The 9,548-nt window shown below is 44.2% G+C and overlaps 1 long non-coding RNA gene across 1 annotated transcript in view; it reads left to right on the plus strand.

The window, feature by feature from the left end:
• Positions 1 to 9,548, plus strand: part of LOC112650174 (uncharacterized) — an 82,159-nt gene that overhangs the window by 40,466 nt on the left and 32,145 nt on the right. Inside the window, exon 3 of the long non-coding RNA XR_007414118.1 lies at positions 580 to 806. This is a non-coding gene — a long non-coding RNA (uncharacterized LOC112650174). The remainder of the gene's footprint in view (positions 1 to 579; positions 807 to 9,548) is intronic.

Genomic DNA, 9,548 nt, shown 5'->3' on the forward strand with positions numbered 1-9,548 from the left:
TGAAGTTCTGAGCACAGTGTACTGCCCATTGGACCAAGGATCCAATCAGAGTCTACGCTGCTATCCCAGCCCTGGGGTGTACTAACAGTAATGTTACTTGCTCTAGCAAACAAATCCAAAAGTTTCAGTGGCTTCAAAATAATAAAGCTTTATTCCTCACTTACCAAGCTATGTGGGTGTTCCTGGTCGGCAGGAAGCCTTCCACACGGTGAGTCAGAGACACAAGCTCCTTCCACCTGTGACTTCTTTCTCTCTGGGATGAAAAAGAGAGGGCGGAGGAGGCATGCCTTGGCCCAAGAGGGAGACACATCACTTCCGCTGGTTGGTCAGAAGCAGTCCCTTGGCCCCCACAAGAAGCAAGGGGGGCTTGGAAACAGGATCACTAACATGGCAGCCATGTCCCCCGGGTAGTTCCATACTACAGGGGAGCAGGAATCTCCGGGGAGCAGTTAAATTAGTCGTCGCTGCCGCAGGAGAGGGAATACTGAGTCGAGATGCGGCTATGGACCAGGAGGCCGGGTTTATAGAGGTGGAAACAACGTGTCAGATTCACATTTCTTTCCTCTGGGTCTCTTGTAGAGCTCAATCTGGCAGATCCTGCCCCATTTGGAACCTGGTTGTGAGCAAGAAAACATCTGTGGTCGGAAAGTGGGGGCAGTGATTCAGGCCTGTTTGGGACTCGGAGAGGATGTCCTTGAACCCTCTACTCAGGAAACAGCTCCCTCCCACAAGGATGTGAGAGGTCATCTGTCTGTCTACTTTGACACTTTCACCCAGTGACCTTCAGGGCTTCAGACACCTTCCCGGTAAGTTGGAGGGCACTCAGCACACACTGTCCTTGGATTTGACCAAAACTGACTCACTGAAGGTCCGAGTGAGAGGAGAAGGCAAAAGCAGACAAATAGGCACTGAGAACTTTGCCATCCCAGACCTGTGTCGTGTAAACAGGCTGTCTGCTTCACAGCCAGGAATGAGCCCGGACTTGGGTCGAATTGGAGCCCTGACAGCTAATCCCACAGCCTTTGACTGTGGAGTACTGTGTTCAACTGGGGCACGTTGCCCACAACCAGGGCACAGGGGAGAGGCAGAACGGTGGGGAAAGAATGTGGCTTTGGAATCAGACACAACTGCTCCCTGCCACTTACTCAGCTTTGTGGCCTTGGATAAAAGTCGCCTATTCCTTCTAAGGCTCAGTTTCCCTGTCTGTGAAATTGACACAACACTGTGAACCTCAAATGCCTCAGGACAGCGCTAGCCCATATATGCCAGTAATATTTTCCCCTGTTCCTTCTATACGGAAGACAGAAATGGTACCTCTTCAAATGAGTTAATTCCATAATAGTCAGTAGCCACCACTTCTTGAGCTCCTCTTCTGAGGCATTTAATCCTTGCAACGGCTGGAAGGTAAATGGTATTATTCCCAATGTATAGATTTGGACACTGAAACTCAGAGATTATACTAGAGGTAGTGATTTTGCTCTTTTTCCTGCCCTGTCACTGAGGAGAGAAAGAAATAACAGCAGGGGCATCTGAGTGGCTCAGTGGTTGAGCATCTGCCTTCGGCTCAGGTCGTGATCCTGGGGATCAAGTCCCACATTGGGTTCCCTGAGCCTACTTCTCCCTCTGCCTATGTCTCTGCCTCTCTCTGTGTATATCTCATGAATAATAATAATAATAAAAAAATAACAAAGCAAAAAGAGTCAAAAGAACATACAGGGGGTGGGGAGGTTAAAGGTCAAGCCTGGAAGTCTGGAAGTTACCGTCTTTAACCCCAGTCTGGCTTGGATAATAGAATTTTCATTATAATCTACTTTCCCCTTGTATTATTCATTTGTATATTTATTCATCCATGTATCTATTACTAATGAATGAGCAGACATTTACTACGAACTTCTTATGCCCTAGAGCCTTGCTAGTCTCAAAATGTGGTTCCTGGGCTGGAAGCCTCGACATTGCCTGGGAGTTGCTAAAAATGCAGGATCTCTGGGCTGACCCCAGGCCCACTGAGTGGGAATCCACACCTTGACAAGATCCCCAGGTGATTCATAGCATACACTCAGGATTGAAAATCACTCCCCTGTTGCTTCCACCTTGGCAGGAACATTTCTGGAGGTGAGTCCTCTTCTTAGGACCCCCACTTACGTAGTCCACTGGGGCAGTCCTAGAGCAGGCTTTGCCCTGAGCTTGATGCCACTGTGATTGTCAAGAGCCCAGGTGACCCCTCCACAGCAGAGGTAGATATGGGAGTGGTCTGCCCTGGGCCTTGACAGAATGGGAGGTACCACAAAAAAATGCTTCCACCTTAGAAAGTGGGGTCCCTTATCTCCTTCTCATCCACTGCAGCCTGCTTGTGTCCATGGGGCTTTGGTGGAGGAGTAGTATCTGAAACCTGAGACCTCTTCATGGGCTCTCCAGATGTTTCTTGTATCACCACAGCACCCACAGTTAGCCCACCACTAACCTTAGCATCCAGGTTGTTCACACAATTGTTTATTAGGCTGGAGTAGGAATTCCATGATCTTAGGATAGCTCTGCCCCACCTGTCAAACTATGGCCAGGGATTACTTGTAGGGATTCTAAAATATGGAAAATGGGAGTAGCCATCATCCACTCCCTGCCCCATTTGAAAGAAGCTAGCTATTTAATAGGCACCAACTGAAGATTGCGCAGAGGAGCCAGGGCCCAGTATGCAGTAAGTTTGTTCCCATGAACGCTCCTGGGAAGCCTCAGCAATATTTACCATCATGGAGCATCTGACACATGCCAAGCTCCAGGAGGAGTGATGGCACATCCCTTGTTAAATTCTTGTGACATCTTTGGGTAGACAGCATCATTTCCATTTTTCAGAAGAGCAACCTGAGGCTTGGAGAGCCTATGCAACTTGACCAAAGTCATAGAGGCAATGAATGTAGTGCAGGGCTACATTCATGCGTTTTTTGTAATTTGGAATGGGAATTTAAATAAGGGGAACCATGGATTTTTCACAACTGGGAATGGGAGTTGACATTCAAATAAAGGGAAACCTCATTAGTGGCCTTTGGGATGGGTTCCATAGTATGCTATTCCCCTGCCCCTTCTGAGGGGCAGGTAGGAGAGGGTGTCAGAGGATGGGCAGAGTCAGTCAAATGTGGATGTTGGGGATGAGCTTGGATATCCTCATGTCCGGTTTCCAGTATATTCAGAGCCATCCCCCTCCTGAGCTTCCCTTCAGCAAAGGCTGGATAAGCTCACTGTGGATCATGAAAGTGGCTGGTCCTGGATGAACTCACCATCTTAGTGTTTGCCCATCTCCCACTCTCAGCCAACAAATGCTGACGGCAGAGATCAAGCCTCTCCTGATACCTGGCATGTGGCTCAGGGAGCCCAACAGACCAGTACAGAGACCTCACCACCTGTTTCCCAGCTGAGTTCTGGCCCCCTCAGGAGCCTGGTTTGGAAGCTTAGAGCCTTGTGTAGGACAAACGGAACTGTGCTGAGGACCTAAGCTTCACAGCTGAGGACTGTCATCTTGTTAACTAAACGAGCACAGAAGAGTTGCTGTTTCTACATAATTATGCTGCTGTAGGCACTCTTCTCTCAGGAGCATAGAATGGAGTGAGTCCACCCTGAGATGGAGATTAGGATCCCCTCCTCCTCCATCTCTGTGATTTGTGTCCACGTCAAGTACCTCTCTGAGTCTCAGGTACCTTCATTTTTTGGTGGGACATTCACATTCACTTACTGTCTTGGTACAGGCCCTGACTCTGGATGGGTGTTCAAGCAATAATTGCAATGATGATTCCATATGCTGAGTGAAGGTTACTTGAATAGAAACATTTTATATTTACTTATATTCATTACAACATTTAAAATTTTAAGTTGTAGAAATCCAACTTAAAACTAGCCTAAACATAAATGAACAAACACATGAAATTCTATGTATCTGGCAAGTCCAAGGATGATCTACCTTCAGGCTGGATTTAGGGGTTCCAGCTGTGACATCAGAGCTCAGCCTCTCTTCACCCCTTAGCTCAGTGTCCTTCTGAGTATTGGTTTAATCCTATGGACAGTGTCCAGTCACCAGGGTTCCAGATCACATTTTCTTATTAACTTCCAACACCCATTTATCAATCCAGGCAAGACTATGATTGGCCTTGCTTAGATGAGACAAATGTACCCAGAACAATCACTGTTGCTAAAGGCACACAGCACTGAGATGGGCTGATCTGGAGTCACATGACTGACCCAGTGATCAGGAAGGGGATGCTGGTAGATGTGAGACTATAGCTCTAATGGGGTGACACAGAATGAAGAAGGAAGCACTGCCAAAGGCAGGAAGGATACTGGGCAGATAAAATAAAGGCTATCAACCCCACCGCAAGAGCACTAGAGGAAGAAAGTACTTGCTCCTGCTTCTTCCTTAGGTCTCATTATGAGTCAGGGTTAGTCCTGGGACAGTTGTTTCTAAAGTCACTGAAGTGAATTCTGTTGTTTTAGAAACATAGATAGCTTCCAAGCAAAGGAAAAGAACTGAGGGAGGGGCTGAGGGAAGGGAAGCAGCTGAGCTGTGCAAATCTGAACTGTAAGTGGAACCCCCAGGCTATGTCTGTCACTTTGGCTTAGAACAGATGGAGCTCAGGGCAAAATTTCACTCAACCAGCTGGGCGTCATATGGATGTCCTCTGCTCTAGTTGCTTTAGATCAATGCCATGCACATCACGATGGGTGGTATGTGGGAGGTTTTCTCTTTGTATTTTGAATGCCCTCTTTATTGTCTTTGCTAAAACTTTCCAAAACGTGACAATAGCCAAACACCCAAAGCTAAGCCAATGGCACATGAAGAGATCTTTGGCCCTATGAGCTTTAACCTTGCTTACTCTTTCTTGGCAGACACTTGTGTGCTGTGTTAACATGGAGTCCAGCAGGTCAGGATTTGCCTTTGCAAACCAATAAGGAAAAGGCCTCTTTGTTTCTCTTCCTACCCTTGTCAGTCCTCTGTGGTGGTAGAAACCAAGGCCTTCCTTTAGAGCCTTTCCCCAGGACTTATTTCATTTGTTTGACAAATGCTTGTTGAACACCTGTTTTGTGTAACAGGCTGTGTTAGGAGATGAAGCCCACATGTGTAAGCCAGATGGGCGCTGTCCTTCATCTTCTTACTCCGCTTCTTCCAGTCCTCTCACTGCTTTCACCCTTGTCAATGTGAAGAAGACTTCCAGCACCTCTTTACTCAGCATTCCTAAGGGGAGATGTAGGAGGGAGATTGCTTTGCACATCTTGGAGCAAACAATTTACAACATTCTCCTGAAATATTTTCATTCCTCAAAATTGGTTCTGGGACATGGCCATATGCTAGGGTAATGGGTTTTTTTCTTTCCCTTTTACCCAGCCTTGTTGGTCCCAGTTTCCTCTATCTCAGTACCCACTCCCCTCCCCTACTTCCACACATTCATCTCTCTTTCTTCCACGAAGCAGATCAATTCATCTCTGCCTCAGCTTAACCTCTAGTCTTCTTTATGCAAATGGTATCATAATGCTTAGAAGACTGAAGGTCCCAGTCTCCAGGATGTACACTCCTTATAAAGCAATATTAATCTGTTATCAGGCCCCATTCAGAACCCAAGGGGCATGGTGGTATTTCTCAAAGTGTGAACTGGGACTCCTGCTCCATGGTGCTGGTTAAGAATGAAAATTCCTGAACCCTACCCCAGATAAATAGAATCAGAATCTCTCTGGAGAAAGCTGTGGTTCTCAACTCTAGCTGCATAGAGGAACCACCTGTAGAGTGTTTTAAAAAAAATAGTCCCTAGGTGATTCAGATATGTGGCCTGGATTTGCAATTATTGGATTAGAAGTACCTGCATTGTTTATAAGCAACTCAAGTGACTCATGCAGCTGAGCTTTGTATTGTGGGAATTCAGAGGAAAAAAGTTAATTTCCCAGTTAGGGAAAGGTAGAGTGAGGAAAAAACTTTCTAGAGTAGATGAGTGGTATTTGAAGTGGACCTGAGAGAAGGGGTGGGGTTTTTATCAATTGTGGACCAAAAGGGAAGAGGAGATGTTTTCAGTCACTACTGGTTAAACTCCGGTTAAACTCTTATTTAAAACAGAGCTAATGGCAGCCCAGCTTGGAGCATAGATCCAAGCCTGAAATGGCATGGTCACCACCAGTTCCCTCAGAAGGTGCTGGGGTGGAATGTGTACCACATCAGCTGAAGCCAACATAGATAACAATCAGTCACTGTGGAGATGGGTCACTGGTTGCCTTCCTCAAACTAATGACTGTTTGCTTAGCTAATAGCAGTGAGAGTCTCTATTAAGGGCTGTTAACGCTCCAAAATGCTGTTTGTTGAGCCTGCCAAGGTGATAAGTGATGCTGGTATTTACTCTCTTGTTCTCAAGGCTGATGTTCAGAAGCTTAAAACAATTTTGAAGTGGTTAGTTTTTAATGAAGAGACTAGGCAAGTCTACAAAAAAGCCAATGGTTTGCAAGCAGAATCACTAATACTAAAAGGAGTCCACAAATGTTTGTTGGCTTATAATGGATTTGCTTAATTATAACCACAAGGCGCACCAAACACAAAGGATACCTACTCAGGTGCACACATTTCTTTGTTTCAGCGTACACTCTTAAGATCAGTGTTCTCTGTGCCCAGCTCTGAGTTTACAACTCAAGTGTTTCATTTCCCAACCACGTGAACACAGCCCCTGCCTGTGTTCATCAAGGAAGAGAAACACCAGGATTGCAGGAGACATGAAATGAGAGATTGCTTACTCCAAATACATATCTTCTTTTTAAAAAAACTTTTATTTAAATTCAATTTGCCAACATATAGTATAACACCCAGTACTCATCCTATCAAATGCCCTCCTCATTGCCTGTCACCCAGTTATCCCATCCCCCACCCCCTCCCCTTCTTCAATCCTTTGTTTCCCAGAATTAGGAGTCTCTCATGGTTTGTCTTCTTCTCTAATTTTTCCCCACTCAGTTTCCCTCCTTTCTCTTATAATCTTTTTCATTATTTCTTGTATTCCACAAATGAGGGAGACCATATGATAATTGTCTTTCTCCAATTGACTTATTTCACTCAGCATAATACCCTCCAGTTCCATCCATGTCGAAGCAAATGGTGGGTATTCATCCTTTATGATGGCTGAGTAATATTCCATTGTATAAATATACTACATCTTCTTTATCTATTCATCTGTCAAAGGACACTATGGTTCCTTCCACAGTTTGGCTATTGTGGACATTGCTGCTATGAACATTAGGGTGCAGTTGTCCCGGCATTTCACTATATCTGTATCTTTGGGGTAAGTACCCAGTAGTGCAATTGCTGTGTTGTAGGGTAGTTCTATTTTTAACTTCTTGAGGAACCTCCACACTGTTTCCCAGAGGGGCTACACCAGCTTGCATTCCTACCAACAGTGGAATAGGGTTCCCCTTTCTCCACATCTTCTCCAACATTTATTGCTTTCTGTCTTTTAATTTTAGTCATTCTCACTGGTATAAAGTGATATCTCATTGGAAACACATATCCTCTTAACATGAACAAATGCTGGCTTTCCTGGCTCTTTTCCATGCTGACTCCACCATGTATGCCCATGGAATTTGCCAGTTATTGGGTCAAGGGGATCTCTCCTCTGGTGAGGTATAAAACCATTAAATATTTCTTCTATGTTTGTGAGTTGCCTGCCTCTATAGTGGCACCAACCACATTCTTGTACCTTGACAATGAAAAGTAGTCTTTAGCTCCTTGTGAGATTTTAAGACTCAGCCAGTAGACTTCTGCATGTTTTGAAAGCCCCAGAATCAAAACGGGAGGGGTGACTTTAAGAGATGGTTTAAATAGTCATATAATTTATTGTCCAAACCAGGGCCTTTTAAGAGTGAAAGCATATTCTATTAATAATCACTATGACTACAGTTGTTTAGTGGGGCACTTTGTCTTCTTAGTAAAAAACAATTGGTTCTATTTATTGAGGTATTACTGTATGCTGGGGATTTAACTCATCCTTTAATAATCCTTATATTTAATCCTCAGTAACCTTATTTGGTAGATATTATTATTCCCATTTTATAGATGAAGAGATCAGGGCTCAAAGAGTGACCCATGTAAAATGGCTTTTCAGTCATGCCCTAGTGAAAGCAGACATGAGTAGGGATTTGGATTGAGGTCTGTCTGATTCCAGAGTGCACACAATCTACACTGTACAGTATGGGTTCTCATCCTGTAGTTCAATGTTTTCTTCTTCTTCTTCCTCCTCTCTTCCTCCTCCTCCCATTCTTCTCCTTTTCCTCATCCTCCTCCTTGTCCTCATTATTTTCCTCGTTCCCCTTGTCATCATCATCATCCCTCTCCTCCTTCTCATTCTTGTTCTTGTTCTTCTTCTAACAAAGTGGGTTCTAAGGAGATCTAGGTTACTGACTAGCTGTCTTATGCACTCCTGAAGTCAAAGAGGAGACTAATGAGGAGAGCTACATAAAGAGTAGCTTCGCCTTCATAGTTCATATGATGGCCAATTGAATGGGATTTCATTTGGAGGAGAACTTCCACTGTTAGAAAGAAAAAATAAGAGAGAGAGAGAGAGGAGAAGGGCAGTGAGAAGAGGAAGAGAAGAAAGGAGGCAGGGAAGAAGGGAGGGAGGAAGGAAGGAAAGAAGGAAAGTTTCTGAAATTGAAACTCTTTTCTTTGAAATAGAAAAGTTGAACTCCAGAGAGAGAAAGTTCCTTACCCAATGTCCCATAGCAAATTATAGAGGAAATAATGATCTGGAAACTCCATGTCTTTTGATTTTTAGAAAGTTCATGTTCTTTTTTTTATACTTTGCTATGTAGGAAACACATTTGAGAGGATATGTTGCAGGCTGAAGCTATTTCCATATTTTACCTCATTATGACATTGGCAGTGAAAGCTGCTTTTCTTTTTTTAAAATTTATTTATTTATTTGAGAGAGGGAGAGACCTGAACGTGGCAAGAGGGAGAGGAATCTGAAGCAGACTCCATGCTAAGCATGGAACCTGACACAGGGCTCCATCACATGGCCCTGAGATTGTGACCTGAGCCAAAACCAAGAGAGTCAGACACTTAACCGACTAAGCCACCCAGGTACCCCTGAAAGCTGTTTTTAAATATTGACCAAGAAAAGCTTTCACAAATTTCAGATATATTATGGAAGAGGTTTTAAATAAAGACAAGTGAGAACATGTTGAATTTTGTTGTGTTTCTTAGTAAAAAGAAATGGGGAATTACTGAAAATTTTTTTAATCACCATGGTCCTAGACTATTTAAGGAAAATTAAGTGATAATAGTTTCAGTTTGGAGAGTGGAGAAAGCTGCATTCACTTTTCAGTAAAATAGGACCATGGGAATGGAGTTGAAAAGGAAGCCGCAGTCAACATTTGGCCATCCACGCCCCTTCAGTAATTGCTGCTGTGCGTGTGGGACAGCCAGTTATATGCTCCTGAGCAATGAGATGAGGCACTGAGGTAGCCATTGGCATGGCATTTCCTTCTTCTCCTTGAAATTAGTTTCCTTGCTCCTAAGCCTTGACTATGGTGTGTTTAGGAAG

The sequence above is a fragment of the Canis lupus genome, chromosome 11 (assembly GCF_003254725.2).
Source record: "Canis lupus dingo isolate Sandy chromosome 11, ASM325472v2, whole genome shotgun sequence".
In the NCBI taxonomy this organism is placed as follows: Eukaryota; Metazoa; Chordata; class Mammalia; order Carnivora; family Canidae; genus Canis; species Canis lupus.